The 26,262-nt window shown below is 42.6% G+C and overlaps 1 protein-coding gene across 6 annotated transcripts in view; it reads right to left on the bottom strand.

Moving 5' to 3' along the window:
• The window catches only part of CNOT2 (CCR4-NOT transcription complex subunit 2), a 132,614-nt gene that overhangs the window by 70,801 nt on the left and 35,551 nt on the right, over positions 1-26,262 (bottom strand). For 2 of the 6 annotated variants that reach the window (XM_075931736.2, XM_075931750.2), the window contains exon 2: positions 14,399-14,471. The exons of the other annotated variants lie outside the window; for them this stretch is intronic. The gene's annotated coding sequence lies outside the window, so the exon portion shown is untranslated. The remainder of the gene's footprint in view (positions 1-14,398; positions 14,472-26,262) is intronic. 6 annotated transcript variants of the gene reach the window in all.

The following is a 26,262-nucleotide window of genomic DNA, read 5'->3' as shown; positions in this document are numbered from 1 at the left end:
AGGGATCTAGGGGTTATAGTGGACCACAAGTTGAATATGAATCAGCAGTGTGATGCTGTTGCAAAGAAAGCAAACATGATTCTGGGATGCATTAACAGGTGTATCGTGAGCAAGACATGAGAAGTCATTCTTCCGCTCTACTATGCGCTGGTTAGGCCTCAGTTGGAGTAGTGTGTCCAATTCTGGGCACCGCATTTCAAGAAAGATGTAGAGAAATTGGAGAGGGTCCAGAAAAGAGCAACGAGAATGATTAAAGGTCTAGAGAACATTACCTATGAGGGAAGGCTGAAGGAATTAGGTTTGTTTAGTTTAGAAAAGAGAAGATTGAGGGGGGACATGATAGCAGTTTTCAGATATCTAAAAGGGTGTCATAAGGAGGAGGGAGAAAACTTGTTCATCTTGGCCTCTGGGGATAGAACAAGAAGCAATGGGCTTAAACTGCAGCAAGGGAGGTTTAGGTTGGACATTAGGAAAAAGTTCCTAACTGTCAGGGTAGTCAAACACTGGAATAAATTGCCCAGGGAGGTTGTAGAATCTCCATCTGTGGAGATATTTAAGAGTAGGTTAGATAAATGTCTATCGGGGATGGTCTAGACAGTATTTGGTCCTGCCATGAGGGCAGGGGACTAGACTCAATGATCTCTCGAGGTCCCTTCCAGTTCTAGTATTCTATGATTCTATATCAATGATTTGAATTAAAAAAAAAAATCAAGCAGGTTAAATTATTGTTGCTCCACACTTATTTAAAGCAAGATTCTCTCAGCAGAGCCCTAAACCGATGTAAGATTTGTATCTGTATCCGATCTACAGACATGGTCGCAGGAGATCAACAGATTTGCAGGCCTCTGTTTTCTCAAGTCTTTCCAGGGCAATAAGTGAGTGCTGGAAAAACTCCCCTTCCTAATGACACTGTGTATCCGTTTCTCACCCTGAAAGACCATGAAACAAAATACAGGACTATGTAGCACTTTAAAAACAAGATGGTTTATTAGATGATGAGTTTTCATGGGCCAGACCCACTTCCTCAGATCAAAGAGTGGAAGAAAATTGTCACAACCATATATACCAAAGGATACAATTAAAAAAAGTGAGCATATATGAAAATGACAAATCACATTTCAGAACAGAAGGGAGATGGGGGGGGAAGGAAGGTAAGTGTCTGTGAGCTAATGATATTAGAGGTGATAATTGGGGAATCTATCTTTGTAATGGGTAAGGTAGTTCGTGTCTTTTTTGAGCCGGACACCTAGAGTGTCAAATCTTAGCATGAATGACAGTTCAGAAGCCTTTCAAATCTTCACTTGAAAGGGAATCCTCTGGAGTAGGATGCAGGTAATTAAGTCGTTGAGACAGTGTCCTTTCTGGTTGAAATGGCAAGAAACTGTTTTTTCTTTGTGATACTGTCTATAATCTGTTTTCTGGGCATTGATCCTTTGGTGAAGTGTCTGAGACGTTTGTCCAATGTACATAGCAGACGGACACTTTCGGCACATGATAGCATAAATTATATTTCTGGATGCGCAGGAATATGTATTCTTGATCTTATAACTCACTTGGATAGGCCCAATAATGGTATCAGCAGAGTGAATATGTGAACAAAGCTGGCAACGGGGTTTGTTGCAAGGGAGGGTACCAGGGTGGTACACCAGGAGGCCGCTGGGAGGGAAAGGGGGAAAAACAGGGCTGGCTGGGGGGGAAAACCGGCCGGCGGGGAGCGGAGCTGGCCTGGGCCCATGCAGATCCTGGGGTGCTGCCCATCCCATGCACGGTCCCGGCGGGGTGCACAGGCGAGTCCAGCCCCAGGGATTACATCCCATCCTGGCCCCATGCCTCTCCTCTCTACTGTGTAGTTGCGTACTGCCTGGGTGGTAGACACGCTCACACAGTGTGCATGAGCAACTGCATACTGATACTCATGATAATAATAAACGTAATTAGAAAATACTGGACATATGTCCAGTATTTTCTCAATTGGTTTTCCAGACAGAAAGCTCAAATACCTGACACCTGGCAACCCTAACTGAGGAGGAAATATCTCTCAACCACATTTTTAGCACTGAAATAAGACTCAAGAAAACTATATTAGAACTTTTCCACACATGGTGTTATCCCAGGATAGATATCTTGAAATAATGATTTCTTAGTATCAAGGGTGGACACATTCTAGAAGAAGAGCATCTGGACTAGGGATATGAATGGTTCATCAGTTAACCGGTAAACATCACCCAGGCTATGTCTAAACTACATCCCTCTTTCGAAAGAGGGATGTAAAATTAGACATATCAAAATTGCAAGTGAAGCCGAAAAACACTATTTTGAAAGTGAAACCGCGGTCTGGACGCGGTTCTTTTGAAAAGAAAAGCCTCTCTCGAAAGATCCTGTATTCCTCAAAAAATGAAATTCAAATCCGGGAAATTCAAATCCCGGCTTCATTTGCAATTTCGATGTATCTAATTTACATCCTTCTTTTGAAAGAAGGATGTAGTCTAGACATAGCCCCAGTAATGCTCATCGGTTATGGTTAACCCACAGGAACTAGAGCAGTCCCCCTCCTGACATGGGCAGGGATACTCCAGCCTGACCAAAGCAGACCTTGACCGCAGCATGCCCGGCCAGGCCGGAGTAGCGCACTGTAGGCGGGGGAACGCTCACCACGCCAGAGCAGCTCCCACCCACAGCAGCCCAGGTGCAGCCAGGCAGGAGCAGCTCACCATGGGTGGGGGCACACCAACCTGGCCAGAAAAGCTCCCATGCCTATGGGGGGCACTCTAGCTTGGCTGTGATGGATGGGAGACAGTTTCCCCCTGTACACTTCTGTTTAAGCGGTTAACGGATTAAACAGGATTTTACATCCCTAATCCAGACATGCAGTTAGTCAGGAATAACAACTATTACACTTTAAATGTACTCCCTCCCTTATCTAAATTCACTTTCATATGTAGATAAACCCTTAATGACCAGAGTGACAGATGAGCTGGTGAGAGAAGCATTTATTATAAATATATTTATCACAGGACTGCAATATATCAGTACCTAGTCACTTTCACCCGCTGTATGCACACGCTTTAAAAAAAAAAAAATGTCCATTTTAGAAATATCAACAGGATGCAATTCAGTTTCTCAAACACAGCTTTCTAATCAGAAAGTATATTAACAGACAAACATTTACAAATACTGAAGACAGGAAGTATATTATGATTGGATTATCTGTTTTGCTATAAGAAGCTTTTAAAATAGCTTTTACCTATCTATAGTGCCATAAGTTTTATGTTGAATTGTTACATTAATATATTTGTCATTAACGCTTTCTTGCTGATGGCAAAAAAACTATTTTTAAATAGAAAATGTATCCAGATGCATTATTGAAGTGACAAAATGCAATGATCTATCATATGAGGCAAATTCAAACATTTTATTTTAAAAACAAAAAGTATTGAGCTATTATATTTATAAATACAGGTTGGGCCTCCCTGCTCCAGCACCCTTGGGGCCTGAGTTGTCCCAGAGCAGGTGTCAGTGCTCCCATGCTGACTGCCCCACTCCCAGGCTCCCTGCACTGCTGCTGACCACACTAACGGTGGCCCAGAAGGGGCTTCCCACCGCCCCGCCTGCCCACCGCCCCAAGGTTTCTCAGGGCTTGGGGACTACTTGGCTATTGCCAGTCCAGCTGCCACAGGGTACACCCCGTGGTTCCTGGCTGAAGCTACCCAACGCTGCCGGTCCTGCTGCCAACAGAGGTTCCCCATCTGGGGCCACCTTGCTGATGCTGGGGATTCTGGCCACCCGCCTCCACCAGACCCTCTTCAGCTGGGGGTTCCCTGGTGGAGGCTGCCTGATCACCCCGACCCTGCTGCCACAATGGGCTGTTCCCCGGCCACGGGGCCCTGCTAATGTCAGGGATTCCCCAGCCAAGGCAGGAGCTCCCCGGCCACCGTCTGACCCCGTTGACACCAGGGGCTCCCCAGCCCCTGCGTTGCTCCAGGGCAATTTGTTCCAGCAATATCTGTGGTCCAGCAGGACCACAGATGTTGCCAGACCACAGAGTCCCAGATTTGGGAGGTTCAACTTGTAATAAAATCTCTTACATGCACACATCCAAAGAAAAACCAGATACGCAAACCAATATCTGGAAATTTGCCCATATTCCAAAATTTTTAGTTTTAAAAAAAAAAAAAAAAAAAAGAGAGAGAACACCATCTACAATACAGAAAAATATATAGTCCAAAATCCTAGATCTGAGGCACCCAAATGATGTTTCATGATATTTGGCAATTCTGAATTTTGCATAATAGAACTGTTTGTGAACAGAAGTAGTGTGTCCTCTAATTTTTTCCACCCCGTGCAGAATTAATTTTATGCACGCCTTATCAAGTGGCACAGATGTGCACCACCAGTAGAAAACAAAATCTCTCTCTATATATTTTCAAGTTACTGCACAGATAATGCTCCATCCAGGACAGATAAATTTAATTATTTGAGTTAAAAAATGTCTTAAGCTGAAGACAAAAAATAAAAATTATGAAATGCATAGACCAGTCAAAAAATACAACACTTTGAAAGAAGTACCAAGTAGTAACAACAATTATTCAAGTAAGAGTTGGTGAGTATGAAAGACTCTGCGAGAGAGATACACATAGCGCTTGCCTATGTGTGAAAGACACACACACACACACACACACACACGATGCTCTTTTAAGTACATCAGCAGACAGGGTTAAGATTGTTCAGACACAGCAGCAGATGCCAAAAGCTACTTGGGTCCTACCCATGAGCCCAGTCATTTCTCCCATCCAACCCTGCTCTGTGAAGTTGAGGTACAGAGACAGAAGGGTGAAGGGGATACCATGACATCAGTGTCTCCCCTCTGAACAGCAAGCAGGAGGTTCCAAGGCAAAGGGCAGGAGCATTAAGGCAGTGGGGGAAGAGTGCCATGCACTTCAAGTATCTCGATAGCCTGCTGGGCAGCTGCCCAGCCACACAACTTAGTGAGAACATAGGACAGAAGGTACAAATTCTCAGCATTTAAAGTGAGTTCTGCCACAAAGATAAAGTCTCCATCACAAGATGTTGATCCCGCAATGATTAAACGAAGAAAGGATAGTGAGTGTTATTGCTAAAGGAAAGCAGATCTACAGAATAATCAATTATGGAAAACATTTTTAGGGGCACAAGGAGGATGGCTTGACCTCACAATACAAAAATTATCAGATTTAATGTTGCAAGAAGCATAGCAAGCCAGCCTACTCCGTTTTATTTTATAGGTTGAATGTCTCAAGTCCAGCACTCTCTGGTCCTGCAACATCTGTATTCCATCCAGCATGATTTTAGTTAGTCAGATGCTCACTTATAATGGAATGGTCAAGTTTCCCACAATCCCAAAATGTTTGTTTACAGTCACCAGTCCTGGCTCGAGAGCTACATAACAGCACAAGTTACCCCTAAATGTCTTTTAAGACATTCTAAGCTCAGGGAGCAGTGGAAGTGTTGGTAATGCTGCTAGACAGTACTGATCTCCTGTAGTTTGGCAAATTTTCTGGTTCAGCACGGGCTGGATCTCGAGGTTGCTGGACTAGTGAGATTTAACCTGTACTTGCATGTTACTGACCTTTTAAGAACTGGAGTTCATGTTCTAAACTGAGCAGGGTCTAAGGCTGCTTTGTGGATCACCTCATCTAGATAACTCAAGAAAGTCAAACTTATTTAAGAATCCTCAGTTACTGTAGCCTTTCTGTCAAAATAAAAATGTGATAAAGAGTTTGAAATGAGAAAACACAAAAAGTAGTTTTAATGATAGGCTGAAGTGTCATATTAGAATGCCTTTAGTCTCCAGTTTACATAGAAAGTGACAGTACTAAAATATTGAGCTATTATTGAAGAGAGTAGAAGTCATGTAATATTAGAGATTAGAACATAAGTAAATTCTTCTCAAAGCTTGTCAATAAATATTACATGTGACAAACTCAAGAGGAATGCTCACTAAGGCGTTTCATATAAGAAACTTCAAGCATAGAGATCAGGACAAAGCAAGAAGCTCTCTGCTGCATGATGTTCACTGTATTTGGAAACAGAGGTGTGAACGTGTAACTGGCTAACCAGTTACCCAATAAACATCACCCTTAACAGATCAATGTTACTTGGAAGCAGCCCCTACCTGTATCCCAGTTTTCATTTTAAGAATTTCTAGAATTGCAATGATAGAATGAGTGACAGATAAAATGCAGAGATAGAGCTGTGGTAAGAAAGTAACATCACAACTGAAAACAGCTGCAGCAATTAGATTGACTATATAGGACTGGGGAAATCATAATTCAGTAACTTCTTTAAAGGGATGATTTTCACATTTAAAAAAATGTATCAAAATCACATTCTATGGCCTTTAGGGAAGTTCTATGAACTGTGATAAAGCTCAGATTTCTCTAAATGATTACTTACAATGGTCCCTTTTAGTCTTGGAATCTATGAATTCAAACAGTAAATGCATCTGCTGGGCATATATAGCAATGCAGTATTTTGAGAAACAAGGGAAGGCATTCTAGAACTAGCCACAAGTGGGGGCGGGGGAGTGTGAGTGGGTTTCAAAAAAGTTGAGAATCTTTGATATGGAAGACCTGAAATACCATCTCTGTAGCCAGAAAGAGGAAACAAGCATCACAGATACTGCTCTTCCCTGCCATACTTTCTAAGTTTTCTGCTTAGGGAAAAGCTAGGAAGTGATGAGAATCCAAAGCTTTAGTTCTAACAATGTGATCGTTATCCTCATTCTTTTCAATCTTCAAACTTCTGACTTCCTCCAACAACTTATTTGAAGTTGTGTTGATTCCAGCATATACATACAATATGATGGGGGCTAATTTAGCTACAACTAATCAGGAAAGAGATCTTGGAGTCATCGTGGATAGTTCTGTGAAGATGACCACGCAGTGTGCAACGGCAGTCAAAAAAGCAAACAGGATGTTAGGAATCATTAAAAAAAAAAAAAGATAGAGAATAAGATGGAGAATATCTTATTGCCTTTATAAAAATCCATGATACGTCCAGATCTTGAATACTGTGTACAGATGTGGTCTCCTCATTTCCCGCCATGTGGCCAAGAAGTTGTAGGCAATCTCTGGCTATGGTGCAAGCAGCAAGGTAGATCGTTGTGGCCAGAGTCTGAATGGGGACTAATCTTTCGTGAGGTAGATAGGCCCAAGCAGCCATAGAATCTAGGCGTGCTCTGATGAACTGTATGTTTTGGGAAGGGTGAACGGAAGACTTTTCCCAGTTTATGTGGAGTCCTAGCTTTTGAAAGCACTGTGTGGTCATTGCTGTTACACGTGCTGATTCCGTCTGTGACAATGCCTTGAGAAGGCAGACGTTGAGATAAGGGAAAATGATTATTTCCATAGAGTGAAGGTGAGCTGTGACTACGGCAAGTACCTTGGAGAAAACGTGAGAGGCCATAGAGAGACCGAAGGGTAGTACTCTGTACTGGTAGTGGTCGTGGCCTACCATGAATCTCAGGAATTTTCTGTGAGCAGGATGGATTAGGATGTGAAAGTGGGCATCCTGGAGGTCAAAGGCTGAAAAGCAATTGCCTCGTTGCAATGCCAGGATAATGGTGGAGTGTGAGACCATGTGAAAATGTTGCATTTTGACAAATCTGTTCAGTTTGCGCAGATCCAGAATTGGCCTCCAGCCTCCTGATCTCTCTTGAGTTAGAAAATAGCGGAAATAGAAACCCCTGCCTCTGTGCTCATGTGGGACTGGCTCTAACTCCTAGATCTAGAAGGCAAAGCATCTCTTGTCATAGCAGTTTATTGTGAGAGGGGTCCCCAAAGAGGGACAGTGTAGGAGGTGGGTGGGAGGCTTGGAAAGGAATGGTATGGTGTAACCAGGTAAATGCAGGTGTCTACTACTCAATTAGTCAATAGGCAGCTTGGCTCAGTTCTGGCTCACACCAGGTGCATGACCAAACCCCACAGCATCTCTGCAATTTAAAAGGCAGTAGGAGCCAGGCAGCCTGCCCCCTGGTTCCTACTGCATTTTAAATTGCAGAGCCACAGCAGGGTTTTGTCCCACGCCCGGGTGTGAGCTGGAACTTAGCCAGGCTGCCTCCCCAGCCAACAGAAGTCCATGTGCATGGGGGTCCCAGTGGGGATTTGGAACCTACAGCGTACAGGGACTGTTGCCACAAAGCAGCCCCTGCCTGTGGCCAGGTTGTCAGAGAGAGACTGCTTTGTGGCAGCAGCCCCTGCTCCTTCCCCTCAGATAGAGGCAGCAGCGAGGGGGGGAGAGGGGGGAAATACAAGTAGTCGATTAGTCCTTTACATCCCTACTCTGTACATCAATTTGTTTCTTCAGTGCTGTGCGCCACTATCTGCTAGATCACAGGATGCAAGAAAAGTAACTAAAAGTCTTCTTTAAGATAGAAACCATTTCTTTGCAGAACAAGTTCAAATCTATTAAGCAGCTGGTCCAGGCAAAAGAGACTTTAATAAAACAGATGGAAAAAATAGGAACTGCAATTGTCAACAGCCTTGAAATAACGGTCTATTTCTGTTTCTACAGTATAACTGTATCTGGTGGGAAAGTTTAGAACATACATATCAGCTGATTTTTCTTGATATTCTGGGATGTTCCCACTCTGACAAGATGTTTTCAAGAGACAGCTAAAGAGAAATGCAGAATTATTCTTTAATTTATGGAAAACGTTCCATGAATTTGGTCTTCTCTATTTTTGTCTCTGATTATGTGGTAGGTAGTGTACTAACTTATTCCTCTTTACTATAGCTGTGAAGTAGCACAGACTAAACCTCACTTACAGATAAAGATTCAAGTGGTTCCCCTTTTTTGGTGAAAGATGAGCTGAAAAAGTTTCTGCTCCCTCATTTTTCCTGAAAAAAATTTGTTTGGATTGAAGTCCCTCTGACAGCTGGATGATCTGTAGGATGTCTTCAATTTACTTCTTGTTAACAGAGCTTTTGCTCGGTCTTAGTACTCATTCCTAATGAAGGAAGAAATGTATATTTAAGAACTGATCTTTATAAAGGCTCTTCAGTTTCTTTGTAGAATACTACCTATTCTTTGATAGTAGCCTCTAATTTTATATAGAGATTAATTTATATGGCCTGTCTTATTCCATATTTGCTCTCACCATATTTGCTCTCACAAATATGAATAGATTGATCTTCCTGAAAAACTGGAGAGAGGAGGAAGAGAAGGAGCAGTCTGTAAATCAACCTGCAGAATATCTGAATGTCATCTATCTTTTGGAACAAAGCCATTTTAACATTTCAAGTGGAAGAGAATGAAGACCTTTGCAAATGTAAATGGAGAATTTCACTTACTACTGAGCTGTGATGGCCTGCCTTAAAATATGCCACCTCACAAATTCTGATCCTATTGCTTTAGTTTAAAGGGCCTTACTTCCCAAAAAGCTGCATAGAGTTCCTGACTCACATAGCTGCTTATATTGCCTGGTTCAGATAAAAGCAGATCGGCAAAAATAGCAATCTGCCCCCAGTCAAAATCCTTAACTCAGCATGGGTCTTGTCTTCCAACATGGACTGTATCGGAGCTTCTAAGGACTGCAGTTGGGCCACTGCTGAATTTGTTGGCAGCATCAAACATTCATCTACTGTTGTGTTTTGAATGATTACTAAATGACAGCAGAAGGGACAGAAATTGAAATGCCATGCTGGTCTTCAACTTCTTTTGACACTTTGTTGGGGATTGAAGGTAAGCCTACAATGCTTCAGGAACACACAGTTTATTAACATACTAAATGCAAAGTATTCATGAAAGTCAGTTGGTGGAGAGGGCAGAGGAGGAAAGAAGGGGTATTGTCCAGTTTTGCTTGAAGGGCAAGATCACTTAGACACTATTTTTAGAGGCAGAATTTTTTTTGGTAAGCTATGTGGAGGAAGACCATTCCAAATCATGTATGTCATTTTCCCCATAAGGTTACTAGAAACACCCATAACAAGGACTGGAAAAATAGGAGTACTTACCATCATAATTTATTAGCTATAACTTAAGCACAATAGGCTATAGCACAGTATTGATAGCAAGTCAAAGAAAAATATTTCTGAAATTGTTCAATTAAAATTAAGCAAGCATTCTTCAAAAAGTATGAAGTAAAACAAAAAAAATTACAACAGGCAAGTTGCTCCTGATATTCGACAACTTTTATATACAGCTGTCTTGTCTTAGCTTAATTAGAATCTTAAACATGTTCTTATTCTTATCATGTCTATTATTTCCAATATTCAATTTGTTTTAATAGTAATAGCTTTTGATAAACAAGATCATATTCTCCTACTATTTACCTTTTACCTTTCTATAGATTTTTATATGAAATACTGTTCATTGTGTAGGATTATCTATTGAGATTCCTATTTTCTATTATAATAGTAATTATATTAACATTTTTAATATTAAAATGCCTATTTGCAAGCACCAGCTCATTTTTTATTTAAAAGAGTCCCTCCCTTTAGGTCAGTGGTCAGCAACCCTATGGCTTACGAGTCAATAGGGCTCTCTAGGGAACCAGATATGGCTCTCCTGAATCCCCAATTCAGTACCTCCTTACTGTCCCTCACAGCAAGGAGCCAGCGTGGGCTCTGCAGCCTCACAGCCCCTGCAAGACTGGAATGTCAGCGGGAGGAGAAAGCCCTGAAGATCCCGCCAGATCCGGCATGTGGGGAACAAGAGCAGCTAAACATGACTCTGCACAATAGCATTTTCCTTCCCCCTCTCCTCCCTCCAGCGTATAGGAAACCAGGAACTAAAGATGGCTTCCTACATACTGCTAATTTGTTCCCTTGGGACAAATTTGCTGCAGCCTCCCCTGCCAACCCTTCCCAGAGGCTTCTGGGGAATGGGAGCAGTGGGAGGCATGTTACATGGTACCTGCTGCACGAAAACAAGTGCCCCCCACCCCTCGTGCCCAGTCCCTCCCTCATTCACACCCTCCCCCCCCAGACAGACACCCACTGCCCTTAGCCACCTGCCCAAAATTCCCCTGCCTCCTGGCCAGATAACACCTGCCCTCTGCTCCCTGGCCAGTCAGCCTGCCCCCAGCCTACTCCTGGCCCCTTGCCAGACCTCGCATCTTCACCCCCTCTATACCCCATCTCTCTAGACTAGACCCTATACTCCCATCCCTATCCCATTCACTGGCAGCCCTGTCCCACATATTTAATGTCTCATTTTTGGCCCCAACCCAGAAGCTAGGAGGGCCCACAAAATTCACTAGTCCTGGAACCCCCAGAAGAGTAAACCTGGCCTGAGGCCGTGAACCTCAGTCCTCCCTGCCTCTCCACCTATCAGGTGAGTGAGGTGTTTCAATGAGGAGCCACATCAGTGAATGTTGGGGGCTTTTGATGGGGGTTGCTTCTCACCTATGTTGTCCCCAACTGATTTTTCTCTGGGTCAGTGGCCCCGACCCAGAAAAAGGTTCCCCTCCCTTGCCATAAATAAAGACAATGTTGAAGCCTTTTATGTTGGACATAATATTTTACTTTGTTTAAAAATGAAGCCTGGCCAACAAGCCCACACTTAGGGCCCAGCCCCCATCTGGTTGCAGCATCATAACACTCCTACACCACCCACACACACCAACCCTGAACCCATCATACACCTGAACCTCTTCCCTGAGCACCTCATACACACATACCTCTAAACTCATTCACCCCCACATTCCCAGTGCCTGGCCGCAACACTCCTGAACCTGCACACACCCCAACCTTGTACCCGAGTCCATCATACACCCAAATCTCCTGCCAAGCCCCTCATACATCCCAACTCAGACTCCTGCATCCCTGCATCACCAGCCACCTGCCATAAGACAGAAGGCTGCCTGAATTGCATGCATGAAGCTGGATTTGACCATTTATGATGTAAACTTCAAAAAGATGCAGCACCAGAAATCCTATTAAATAAAGTCTGAGTACAATGTTTCATTTGTGCTATCAATAATTATGTCATTTATCAATAATATTAAGTTGTATATTTTCAGGCATGCAAATAGGCATTCCTAGACGGCTCTTTGTTGACCACTTGTTCTGAATTTTGATGTGGTTTGAAAAGGTTGCCGACCCCTGCTTTAGGTTATGCTTTACTAAGCATGATTAATGCTTAATTGAATACACTGAATCTCTCTAGTCCAAGTTTCCCATGGTTCCATAAAGTCTATTTAAAGCCTAAGTGTTCTATGCTGTTGTTTAGCTCTAATTTACCCCTAAATGTCTTTCAAGAGTCCAAAAAGCAGTGGAAGTGTTGGTAATGCTGCTAAACAAACAAACAAAAAAACATGCCTACGCTTATCTACTTATTTCCTTGTGATAATACAGTAAAATTGTGTAACAACACTAACACTTTATTATGAAGAGCGCTGATGCGCCTTGGTTAGGCATAACAGTAGTCATACATTACTAAGCAGCATTGCAAGCACTATTCCATTTACTTGCCTTGGTGAAAAAAATAGTAAAAAGAGACTCAATCAATACAATATTGACCTCCCATGGGTCAGCAAATTCTCTGGCCCCGAGGAAGCCGGACTAGAGAGATTCAACCTGTACTATTAACATTGGACAGATGGTGTAAAAACAGTGCTATTAAACTCTGAAAATACTGTATAAAGTAAACATATATTTCACAAACCAAACTTTCCATTGTTAGCAGTGGTATGCCCCAACACTTATTTGAATTAAATGTAATGCCACCTAATAAATATAATGATATACAAGTATGTTTTTTCTTTCAGAATGAGCACTAAATGAAACCTTTTTTCAGAGACCATTACTAACCCGTAAGATTTATCTGATCTGAAGAAATGCAAAAGAATCCAATGCATATTTGCAAACTAGACAATACTAATTTTTAAAAGATGTTCATGTTTTGCTTTTTTTCGGAAGAGAGTAAAAAGGAATGTAAGGCCCATCAATCTTCTGTGCATACTGCTGTTCATAATCACATTGCTGGTCTTAATGGTAATTTTTGTTGGCCATAAAGAGCATTAGAGACACAACTGTGGCAAATTGGAAAAGAAACCTTTTATTATTTAAATGAAGCCCACTGCTTTTTCTCTAATATAGAATATACTTCATTCAGCTACACTAAATGCAGAAAAATATCTGAGAAGTCAAAGACGCCTATTCCTGTTATAAGAAATTCACATTCTAGATTTCAAAAGTTAGAAAGTCACAAAAGTCTCTTATGTACAATTATTGAATACAAATATTTGCCAAGTTAAAAAGTACACAAGAAAAGAAACTTACACCTCTCCCCCCCCCAACACACACTATTCTAAAGAACTTTCCATACTCTTATTTAGCAAACATCAATCAGCTACTCAGATTTACATTAATACACATCAGATAAACCTTCCTTATCACTTCAGTACTTTTAAAACAGGAGTGAGCAAGAAGCTGCAAGCAGGCTGAATCCAGCCTGCCAATCCACTGGATTCAGCCTGTGGCCGCCTCACTGGAACCCTTAGGCAGAGAACAGCTCATGCCAGCCGCTTGCTACTCTGGATGACTGGGGAGGGAGGAGAGAGTCTTCACACACTGCTCCTCCCCCCAGCAACATTTCTCAGCTCCTATTGGTCAGTTTCTTGAGAAATTCTGCTGAGGGGCAGAGGCAGAGTGGGAAGCCTCTCATCTGCCTCCCATGTCAGGAGAGGAGCCATAGGAAGCAGCAGCCTGCAGCCTTGGAATGCAGCAGACAGTCTGCCTCAGGTTTCTGCAGGGATGCTGGCTGGGAGCCAGCAAAGCAAGCACCTCCCAACCAGAGCCTGCCTCTAGCATCTCACCCCTTCTTTCCCCTCTGACTATCTGCCCCAGGCCTCTACCCAATCCCTCTGTATCCCCTTTCCTCCTTCTCCCAGATCACCATGCACCCCCTTCTAAATCCCTGCCCCAGGCCAGAATCCTCTCCTGCACCCTTACCCCCCTCTAATCCTGCACTCCATTATCCTAAACCAGGTCACCACCCAAACCCTCTGCACCCTCTTCACCCAGGTCACAACTCCCTCCCAGACCTTACACCTCCTCCTAGAGCCTCTCTTCCACACCAAAATCCTCTCCCACAGCCTTACCCCCTTGTGGACTGTGCACCCCAAGCCCTTGCCCCAGATCACAACTACCTCCTTCATCCAAACTCTCTCTCAGACCCCACACCCCCTCCTGCATCCCAGTCCCTTATCCCAAGCTCCATCCCAGACCCTACACCTCCTCCATAGAAATGCAGCCCTTGACCACTTGCCAACATCTTGAAGTGCCTCCCACATTAAAAATTATTGCCCACTCATGTTTTAAAAAATCACATTATCCCTCATTTTGAAGCCTATTCCATTACAATGGAAGTCCTTCCTGGAAGAACCTTGAGCACACCATGAAAAATATCTACCTACCTAAACACTGCACTTTTGCCCATTAAATTTTTGTCTCTGCTGAGGTAAGCAAACTTTGGCTGAAGAACACTTCCTGTAAATGAAGTAAATTAATAAAGTTATTAGTAAGGATGCATTGGAGAACCTAAGCAAGCAAGACAGTTTATTGTTCTGTAAGTTAAAAATATATATATCACACTCCTATTATGACATTTTTATGTCTATTTAGTTTCTTGCCTGTGAAATAAGGGTGCATTAGTAATTTTGAAAACTAAAGAACTAAATATAATAAAACCATTAAACTACAGTATACTAAATTCTTGTTAATGTCTTAAACATACAAACTAATATTTAAGAGAGTAAGAAAAAATATCTGTCAAAACTTAATCAAAACATAGCTTTTATACAATACAGGTGAAACCTCTCTAGTCCGGCACCTCAGGACCTGATTGGTGCTGAAACAGAGAATTTGCCGAATTACGGGAAGTCAATATTGTCTAGCAGCATTAACAACTCTTCCGTGCTGTTGTTGAGCTCTAATTTACCATTGTAAGCATGGAACACTAAGAGCCAGGACTAGTGGCTGTAAAACTTTATGGGACTGTGGGAAAACTTTACCACATCCATGACAGTTAGCCGGATGCCAACCTATACTGGACCAAGGATGTTGCCGGACCAGAGTGTGCTCGACTAGAAAGGTTCAACCTATACTAGAAATATTCTTCAACCTAAAGAAAAAAAATTAAGTAAACCATCTTCTGGAAAAAATACATATGGAAATAAAAACAAACTACTAAACCACACGAAAACAATACTTTTGAGATTTATAATACATTGTGTGCATGTGTGCGTACACACAAGCCCACCCCCAGATTAAATGAATTTATTCCAAATAGCCCTGAAAGCACAATGCAAATAAATGCTAGGCTTATCATAGAACCATAGGACTGGAAGGGACCTCAAGAGGTCATCGAGTCCAGCCCCCCGCCCTCAAGGCAGGACCAAGCTCTGTCTACACCATCCCTGACAGATGTCTATCTAACCTGTTTTTAAATATCTCCAGAGAGAGAGATTCCACCACCTCCCTTGGCAATTTATTCCAAAATTTGACCACCCTGACAGTTAGGAATTTTTTCCTAATGTCCAATCTAAACCTCCCTTGCTGCACTTTAAGCCCATTACTCCTTGTCCTGTCCTCAGAAACCAAGAGGAACAAATTTTCTCCTTCCTCCTTGTGACACCCTTTTAGATATTTGAAAACCGCTATCATGTCCCCCCTTAATCTTCTTTTTTCCAAACTAAACAAGCCCAGTTCACGAAGCCTGGCTTCATAGGTCATGTTCTCTAGACCTTTAATCATTCTTGTCGCTCTTCTCTGTACCCTTTCCAATTTCTCCACATCTTTCTTGAAATGTGGCACCCAGAACTGGACACAGTACTCCAGCTGAGGCCTAACTAGTGCAGAGTAGAGCGGCAGAATGACTTCACGAGTTTTGCTTACAACACATCTGTTGATACAACCTAGAATCATATTTGCTTTTTTTGCAGCAGCATCACACTGTTGACTCATATTCAACTTGTGGTCCACTATGACCCCTAGATCCCTTTCCGCCATGCTCCTTCCTAGACAGTCGCTTCCCATCTTGTATGTATGGAACTGATTGTTCCTTCCTAAGTGGAGCACTTTGCATTTCTCTTTATTAAACTTCATCCTGTTTACCTCTGACCATTTCTCTAACTTGCTAAGGTCATTTTGAATTATGTCCCTATCCTCCAAAGAAGTTGCAACCCCACCCAGTTTGGTATCATCTGCAAACTTAATAAGCGTACTCTCTATCCCAATATCTACATCATTGATGAAGATATTGAACAGTACGGGTCCCAAAACAGACCCTTGCAGAACTCCACTTATCCCTTTCCAGCAGGATTTAGCACCATTAACAACAACTCTCTGACTACGGTTATCCAGCCAATTATGCACCCAGCTTATCGTGGCCCTATCTAAGTTATATTTGCCTAGTTTATCAATAAGAATATCATGCGAGACCGTACCAAATGCCTTACTAAAGTCTAGGTATATGACAACCACCGCTTCTCCCTTATCCACAAGACTTGTTATCCTATCAAAGAAAGCTATCAGATTAGTTTGGCATGACTTGTTCTTCACATTACCATGCTGGCTATTCCCTATCACTTTATTACCTTCCAAGTGTTTGCATATGATTTCCTTAATTACCTGCTCCATTATCTTCCCTGGGACAGACGTTAAACTGACCAGTCTGTAGTTTCCTGGGTTGTTCTTATTCCCCTTTTTATAGATGTGCACAATATTTGCCCTTTTCCAGTCTTCATGTATCAATAATAAAAGCTGTTAAAGTTAATACATGGGGGCAGGAGGGAGGAAGGGGAAAGTCAAAGATTACAGTAGGAGAACTCAAGCTGTGCTTCCAGATCCAAGTGGGCAAAAGAAAAAGGAACAGGACTCCTATGATCTCATTCAAAGAGAACTCATTTGAAGGAAAACGAAAGCCAATAAAGAAATAAAGACATTTTTAAAGTTACAGCACAAAAAATTACAAGGGAAAGGGACTGTCTTGGACTGCAAACCTTCCCCCGCCGCCCCGGCCCTCCCTGTTTGCTGCCTCTGTTAAGAGAGGCTTGTGGCTCTTAATACATTGAAAAGGCAGAGGTGCAGTGGTGTTAGCTCCCTGGGCCAGGAGCTAACCCACCTGCAGCTCTGCAGTTTCCTCCCTTATTGACTAATCGAATAGTCCAGTGGTCTCCAACTTTTACACACTCAAGATCACTTTTTAAATGTTAGAACAAGCCAAGATTTACCCCATCCTTCCCTCAAGACTCCATCCCTTCCTTGAAGCCCCGCCCTTTCTGTTGTCCCCCGCTCCATCACTTGATATCCCTGGGCCTTATATACTCTCAGGGCACAACTACACTGCCACTCTCCCCCCGCCCACCTCGATTCTTCTGTAGGAAGAGGTTTTTCCAACATCTGGCATGTCTAGACTGGACCAAATGTCAGAAAACCCTTGTTTTGGAAGTCCTCTTATTCCTAAATTAATGGAGATTGCCTATCTCCTAAAACTGGAAGGGACCTTGAAAGGTCATTGAGTCCAGTCCCCTGCCTTCACAGCAGGACCAAGTACCATTCCTGACAAATTTTTACCCCAAATCCCTAAATGGCCTCCGCAAGGATTAAACTCACAATCCTGGGTTTAGCAGGCCAATGCTCAAACCACTGAGCTATCCCTCAGGTATGGAACGAGGTATACAGGTGTGGCCAAAAGAGCATGTTTGCTCTTCCACTAAAAAAAACAGAAGAACAAACGTGTCCCTGGATGCAGAAGAGTTTTTCCCAGAAAAAAAAACTCTTGTAGTCTAGCCATACCCTCAGTGGGTTGAAACAGAAGATGCAGGCTCTGGGGTGGGAAGGGGTGAAAGCTCTGTGAAGGAATTTGGATGCAGGAGGAGGTGGTGATGGGGATGCTGGCACCGGGAAGAGGCTCCAGGCTAAGGAGCATTGGGGTCAGGTGGAAGGTTGAGGTACAGAGCAAGCCACAGGGCTTGTGGATGTGAGGGTGCAGGAGTTTGGATTGGACTGTGTGAGGGGCTCAGGACAGGGAGGGTGGGAGTATGATGGGCTCAGGACACAGATTTGTGTGTGGATGGTGCAGAAGTGTTGTGGCAGAAGACTGAGGATGTGGGGGTGCAGGAGTTCAGGGATGTGAGAGGCTCAGGACAGGTGGTTCCAGTGTATGATAGGCTCAGATTTGGGGTTGGGGCGGTACAGGAGTGTTATGATGCTGCAGCCAGATGGGGGCCTGGCCCCAATCTCACCCCTTTGCCCCAATGGGACCAAGGATAGCTAGATTGCTCTTGGACCTATGCCCGATAGCATTATTTAGCAACGGAGTTGATACTTTTCTTAACAAGGTTTCTACCTATGTAAAATAATGCCGCAAAGCTGCATTTTTTTAAACCAATTGAACTTTCTTGACTTTTCACATAATTATCTGCACCTTATGGTGATATTAAAAAAATAATAAAAAAATCTAAAACTACATCTCTCAATTTTTTTATAGTCTTGAACAAAAAGCAGAAACTTGGCATCATATTACCATAAAGGTAGACAAATATAACACATCTAGAGATTCAACTAAGTAAATATTCCATTGTGGCTCTGAGCCAAATTTTGAGAATACACAACCCCACAACCTACTGGAAGTAAAACTAAGCGGCAGAATTACATGATGAAATTTAGAACAAAACATCCCACTGTTTGTAAGATGCACATTACAGATTTGCTCTTTAATGCTACTAATGGTGAGGCTGTAACAAAGATAGTTAGAAATTACATTGTTAAATTTCATTTTACCTTTGGTTTTAAATGACTTTTGCCTCTGTAGCTGGCACAGCTTTTGTGTGAGTGTGAGTGTGAGTGTGAGTGTGAGTGTGAGTGTGAGTGTGAGTGTGAGTGTGAGTGTGAGTGTGAGTGTGAGGTCACTGCACTTTAATAGATGAAGACAACCAAAATGGCAAAAAAAAAAACTAAAACACAGTGTCTCTCTTCCAAAATCTATTATCCTTTGAATACACATTAACCTTTGAGAATATTTAATTTCATTGTTCAGGAATTTTCTTCATTGCTGCTAAAGTCTAGAGGATTCCTTCCCAATTCTCACTCACTTTTATAATTTCAGACAACACCACTACAGATTATTGCCATCATCATCTGGGAAAGAAATAAAAGCAGCTTTTATTTTACAGCCTGTTGATACTGCTATTTTCAGAGGCAGTTATTCTAGAGACAGTCAAGAAGCTACCCTCTCCTTAAGGGCTGAGTGTACATGCTCTCAGCATTACTCCCATCCCGACCAGTCCAAAGAAAAAAGAAACAGTGTATTTTCTAGCAAAGAGATAACTAAAAAGCATATTCATTCAGCTAATGTAGTACTCTAACTCCATTTCACTTCACTTGATTACCATTTTTCCTTGTATGTAAAAATACAATTCCTTGAGTCAGCTGAGTTGCCTACAGGGGCAATGTCCTGCAATGCCATGCAAATGACCCAGATTCAGCTACTCTAATCTCTCACTACCTAAAAGCATAAATTGACTGCAGTAGAGAGGCGTCCCTCTCAGTTCTGGTGGTGGAAAAATGCCTTGTGCCACTATACTATGACCCTCTTTCATGGATTAAAAAGAAGCACTGATGACCTGCTAATGCACTCTGATCTAGTCATGCTAGGATGGAGCAGCAACAAGACCTCAATGGAGTAGCAAAGACCAAGCTGACAGGTATGAGGACAAAGCCCCCCACCTTTCCCCAACCTCCAATTTAAAAAACAAAAACAAAAAAACCATCTAGAAAGGAACAGATGTCATGGTGAGGAACATCAATAAACACTGTTTGTGCAAGAAAGTAGAATGACTATAACTCTGCCCTACATACATCCCCAATGTTGCACCTCCCTAAACTAAGACTCTCTCGTCCGGCAACATCCGTGGTCTGGAACCAAGGATGTTCCCAGGCCAGAGAGCCTTGGTGGCTGGGATCCAGGCAGCAGAAGGCCAGCAGCTGGGATCCATGTCCAGTGGGGGTGCACAGCAGCCTGGCAGGCAGCAGACCTCAGGCCAGAGGCAGGCAGCTTGCCCGGGGGTGGTGGCAGGATGACAGGCCAAGACCAGAAGCGTAGCCGGCAGCGGGCTAGAGGGACAAGTGGCAGGGGAACCTCCTTTGGCTCAACAAAACCTCTCATTCAGGTTCCAAGGATGCTGGATCAGGGAGGTCCAACCTATACACCACTTGAAATCTTTCCACCAAGCATATGGTAGTATTTATGGAATGGGCTCAGTAAACCAAGAGGGAAAGCGAATATTCTTTAATTCTAAAACTCAGATACAGAATCAAGCCTGTTATGAATAGGGATGTTAAAATGTGTTTATTTAGGTAAAGGCCTTAATAAACACAATTTAACATCCCTATCATGAAGAACCTTCAGAAAAAGAGGATAGTGGGCCAAACTGGAACATCTGGTACAACAGATCTATGTTAACTAGCATTCATTCAAAATGGCAAGGATACACTGGGATATCAAAAAGCACCCAACAGATCCAGATTTTATTTACAAAAGGAAGATCAAGGGAAGGCAACCTGAATTCTGAACATATTTACTATTAGAAGTCTCTCTCTAGACATTAATATTTTAAATTTGACTTTTTTTTTTTAAAGTTATCTAAATTGCAAGGAGTACGACATGAAACATGCTCTCTATTCTGAAATATTCAACCTTTAAAAAAACTGAAAAATAAAAACAAAACAATATCCATTTGTTTAATTAATTAATTTCACCTCCCTAAAGTCAGCATCAACAATTCTCTGATTCTTCCATTCTGCTTAACAAAAACAAAAAAAATCACACACACACACCAACCACAACACAACACATTTGGAATTTATTTTTAATACAGCTGACATGTACATAGAGCGAGCGCCTCATAACAATATCTCTGTATAAATGCATCCATTATCCATAGATGACTGTACAGTCCCAGGAAAGGGACATTTGTCTGACCAGAATTCTCCCCCTCCCCCCCTCCCCCAGTGACCAAGTTCATCAATGTCCTCACTACTGATTTTTGTCCCACTCAGCTGAAATGGTCATAAGATCTTACAACTATGGGCTGAGCCTCAAGTAGGATATATCACTTCAACTTACTACCAGAAGCCTTTTCCCATAGTTAAAAGCTTGCACACTGAGTAGAAGAGGTGTTAGAATAGTCGAGTAACTGCGTGAATTCTTATTAATCACTCGACTATTCTATAGTACCCAGGGGCAGGCCCAGCAGCCAGTGCAATGCAGCCCCACTCGCAGGGAGCTCCCTGCCACCTCGTTTTGCTGCCTCTGATCAGTTAATCGATTAATTGTATATTTGACTACTCGTTTACATCCCCCATACTGAGGCTTCACCCTAAAAATATATAACACAATATTTTAAAAACTATAATGATCAAAATTCCCTTTACTTACCAGATAAACCACGCTCATACTGGTTGTAATTTTTTGGAAAAAAAATTACTAGGGCAAGTTCTAATCTCTTTCAAAAGCATATCCTCACAACAGGAAAATTACTATATAAAAACTGGATGAAATAGGAATCGTATTCTTCTAAAATACGAGATAAATGAATAAGGAGGTAGTTTCATGTTTTGAAATGTGTTTGCAAGTAATTGTCCAAGTGTCAGCAGCCAGATGACAGGAACAAAAGATATGCAACACTGAGATGTTAATGGATTAGTATCTAGCATTCACACAGTCCACAGTGCTCATAAGCTATCATCTGACTTTAAGACTTTGCTGAATCAGTGTTTTGAATTAGACATTTGCTGGATGACATGGAAGTGTACCCGCTACCCTAGATTTTAAGTTTATTTCCAAGCTTCATACCTCACACAGATTTCAATTTTGTATTTTCCCCTGGATAAACGGGTGATAGACAGCATTTAACGGCTATTAATAAACATTAACCTGGGCATATACTTGCTCTGAAGATAAAATCTGGATTGGGAAGGGTCCAAACTTTGCATGGCTTTAAAAGCAAGTTCAGTTCTTTATGAATCAGGGAAATAAAAATCAGGTCTAAGTAGACTGAAAAGAATCCCTTATCAACTCACTCTGAAATTATCTAAATATTAAAAAAAAAAGTCTCCTCCTCCCCCTTCAATCTCAGAATGAAAACAAAGTTGAGTTTCTACCCTCACAATGAGACAAACTAAACAGCCATCCATTCCAGGAACAGCGACCTTCAATTGTACTCCTAATGCTAGGGAAGACTACAAAACATTTTTATACCATATGACCACACTTCATTCATAGGCTAAAGGGTTTTCACATATCCTCACTTATCTCACTTCCTTTCTATGTTTTGCGGTCTTAGTTTTTTTGCTTTTTTTTGTTTTCACTTATGTGTTAAGTCAACTAGTGACTGAATCATGGTACATACCAAAATGATATTTTGTTTCCCTCTACATGAAAGCAAAACACTTTGTCCAAACTAATCTTAAAATGTTTCTTTTAAGTGTCCTACCCATTCTTCTTGGCCTGATCTACTCTGTAAAACTCTTATGTGTGTTTATAGAACACACACCAGTTTGATCTTGTTGCTGCTTTACTACAGTGATTCTCAAACTGCGGTCTGCGGATCCACAGCTGCCTACTAAGTAGTCTGAGGTTCAAGCTCAGCCCCTGCACTTCCTCCCTCTCCCACAGTGGGGAGTTCCCAATGGCGCTTCAGCTTCGTGCCCTGCCCTCCTGTGCGGTTGGAGCACCAGTGCCAGCTTCCCACTGGGGAGGAGGGGCTGAAGAAAGCCCTGAGCCTCACTACACCATTGGGCTCACAGGGAAGAAATGGAACCAGATATGACTGTGCACTGCCACTCCCTCTCACCAAACTGGGGAAACAGCAGCATGAAGACACACTGCCTGGAGGCTTTCCCCACTGCTCCCATTGGCTGGAATCCAGCCAATGAGAGCAGCGGGAGGCCGTGCCTGAGATGCAGTGCTGAGAACAGCGTGAGATGCAAAGGCAAGTAAGTGCCCCTCACCCCGGATGCCCAGACCCTACACTCCACCGCACCCCAGGCCCCCCCTCACCGAGATCCCACACCTGTAGCCTGCTCTTGAATCCTCCTCTTTACTCAGACATGCAAAGGAGGCCAGCCCTCTCCTGCACCTTCCCTCTTGGCCATACACTGTGCCTTCCCTTGCTCTTGCATCCACCCGTGCTCCTCCCCTTCCAGACAACCTAAAACCCAGCCTGCTCCTGTACTCTACCGTGCACCCTCACTCCCTTCCTGCACCTCACCACCTGCCCAGATCCTGCACCACCATCCCTATCCCACTCACTGGCAGCCCTGTCCCCGCACACTGAACCCCTCATTTTTGGTCCCACGCCAGAGCTGAGGGGGAGGAGTCCACAAAATCCACTAACCCTGGAACCCCAGAAGAGTAAATCTGAACTATGGAAAGCCCTGAACCTCAGTCCTCTCTGTCCCTCCCCCTTTCCCCATGAGGCTGAAGTACCAGAGGAGAGAGGTGTCTCAGTTGGGGAACCACATCAGTGAGGGGTTGGGGGGGGGGGGGGAGAAGAGGTTGCTGCTCACTTGTGTAGTTAACTGATTTTTCTGTGGGTCAGTGGCCCCCAACCCAGAAAGGTTTCCCACTCCTGCCATAAAGAAAACTTGGAAACCTTGCGCCTTAGACAAATTAGTATTTTACTTTATTTAAAATGAAGTTTGATTAACATGAGAAAGTTAAGCTCTTAATCTGGTTAATAATTTGTATTAATATTTCCTTTCTTATAGGTTTAAATTTAACCATTTGCCCTAGCTGCTGCACTAGCAAAATAGATCAGACATAATTATGTAATTAACGCTGAGTTTCCACTAGCAACTTGTGGTCTGCGGAGCCAGGTGGACCATGGGCCAAAATGTTTGAAAACCACTGCTTTACTATCTCTCCTTTATAGATGCACATTGTAATTCCACAAAGCTCTCCTCTCCCAAGATCTAATACTCTATGGAAGCAAAAACTTTTGCTTTATAAAATTCTGATGTAACAATCCTTCCAAGTGCCTAATAATGAAATGTGTAAGAGCTATGAACTAAATTATCTAAGTCAGAAATACATTCAGATTTCATGCAACTTCAAACCTTATGCCATTTTAGATTCAAAGATAATTTAAGACTAGAAGGGATCACCAGCATTAGTCCCATATAGCACAAGCCCCCAACTGCTACTCAGCCTCTGCACACTAAATACAACAACAAAATTTTCAGCTGCCAGGAGACAACTGCTATGTGCCACAGCAGAAAATATGGAGGTGCACCCATGCCAGTAGTCACTACAATAGTACAGAATTAAGTGAGATAAACCCTAATGATCTCAGCAAGTGACACACCACACCCTTGAGAGGAAGATTAAAAAAAAGTCAGTGTCAAACTGCCAAACATATGGTGATCAGACTCTGAGCATGTGAACAAGAACCAACCACCCATGAAATTAAAAGTGTGGTCATGTGCAGTCGGTGCCACCCAAGAGCATTGGTCCACCACATTCTGCTGTTCCATCTCCAACTAAAGCCATCCTTGATGCTTCAGAAGAAAGACAAAAGTCACCCCACGGGAGTAAGAGAGGAAAGAGAATCACTTCCCATTCCCTACTGGTGACTGCTGAAGCCCCAAGGAATGAGATTTTTAGTAATAAAGGTGTTAACCAGAAGGGATCCCTAAGGCTGCCAACCCCCATCACAAGCAACCCTGGCATTCATAAATTTGGCCAGTTCTCTTAAAAATAAGTTGTTTGTGTCTTCTGGGAAGCTACTGCAAAGCCTCACTCCTCTGATGGTTAGAAAACAGTCTTCTAATTTCTAGCCTGAATTTATCAACAGTTATACTCATTTCTTCTTGCGCCAACATGGTTATTTAGTTCAAATAGCTCTTCACTCTCTCCAGTGTTTACCCCTATGATATATTTATAGGGAGCACTCAATATCCACCCTCAGCCTTCATTTTTACTAGCTTAAACTTCCAGTCTCCTCTCATAAGGTAGACCTTCCATACCTCTAAGTTACAGAGTAGCTCTTCTCTGTACCTGTTCATTGAATTCATCTTCTTTGAACACAAGTGACCAAAACAACTGTGCACAGTATTCTAGATCTAAGGCCTTGTATAATGGCATTAAAACTTGTCTCTCTATTGAAAACAGCTTGCCTGATACATAACAGAATCACCTTTGCCTTTTTCATAGCGGCATCAAGATTGTTAGTGATCACTAGACGAGTGAGAGCCACCAGAGACAGGTCTCTCTCCTTATTTCAAATCAATGAACTGTCAGTTTACAGTCAAAAATATTATTAGATTCTAAGTGCATTATCTTGTACCATGAACTATTGTCTTCCTATTTATTACTCGAGTCTTCAGGGTCATCTAGATTTTTTCCATACAATAACCCAATTCTCCTGGGTACTGGTGATGACACCCAACTCTATATCTGCAGCAAATTTCATTACCCCCCTCCTACTTTGTAGAGTAAACATGGCCAAAGTTTTCTAAGCTTTTCTTCCACCTCAGATATAGAAATTTCCATTTCTCTACATTCATTTCCACATCAAGACTATGCTAGACAACTGAAGAGGATGTATAAAGCACTGTTACCACTGCCAAATTGTGGCAATAAGACCCATTCTAGCCCTCTCCTGATGTGTGTGTCTCAAACTCTTGAATCACTAGAAAGGAGAGAAAGATGTACATCAAACCTTTTCTCCAGTACCAAGCACAGCATCAGCCAGGAACAGACTTTACCTGACAGCTCTGGAACAGAAAAGGCAACACATTTTGTTGGACCTCGCTGTGAATAGGTCCTCGCTGTGAATTGGACCTCAGCTGAAGAATATGGTCTGAACCAACTGATCCTTTTGGGGCCATTCATGTACCAATTGCTCTCTGCTGAGCCAAATCCGCTACTATATCCTTTTCCCCTGCCAGATGCAGCGTCAGACGGATAGACATCATGAAGGACACACCAATCCCAGACATTTATAGCTCCTGCATACAGGAGAGGAGAATGAGTGTTCTCTTGCTTGTGATCTAATACAGTGTTTCTCAAACTGTGCTCTGTGTTTCTCAAACTGTGCTCTGCGGAGCCCCAGGGCTCTGCGAGACATCTCCAGGGGCTCCACGAGGCTGACAAACTGGAAACATCGATAGGTACAACACATACAATCAGTGGACTGCTGGGGCTCCGCATAATTTTTCATGCATGTAAAGGGCTCCGGAGCCCAAAAAGTTTGAGAACACTGATCTAATACAT

Source organism: Pelodiscus sinensis, chromosome 1 (genome assembly GCF_052426305.1).
Source record: "Pelodiscus sinensis isolate ZL-2025 chromosome 1, ASM5242630v1, whole genome shotgun sequence".
Taxonomy (NCBI): Eukaryota; Metazoa; Chordata; order Testudines; family Trionychidae; genus Pelodiscus; species Pelodiscus sinensis.
This window is presented reverse-complemented; position numbering and strand designations above follow the sequence as displayed.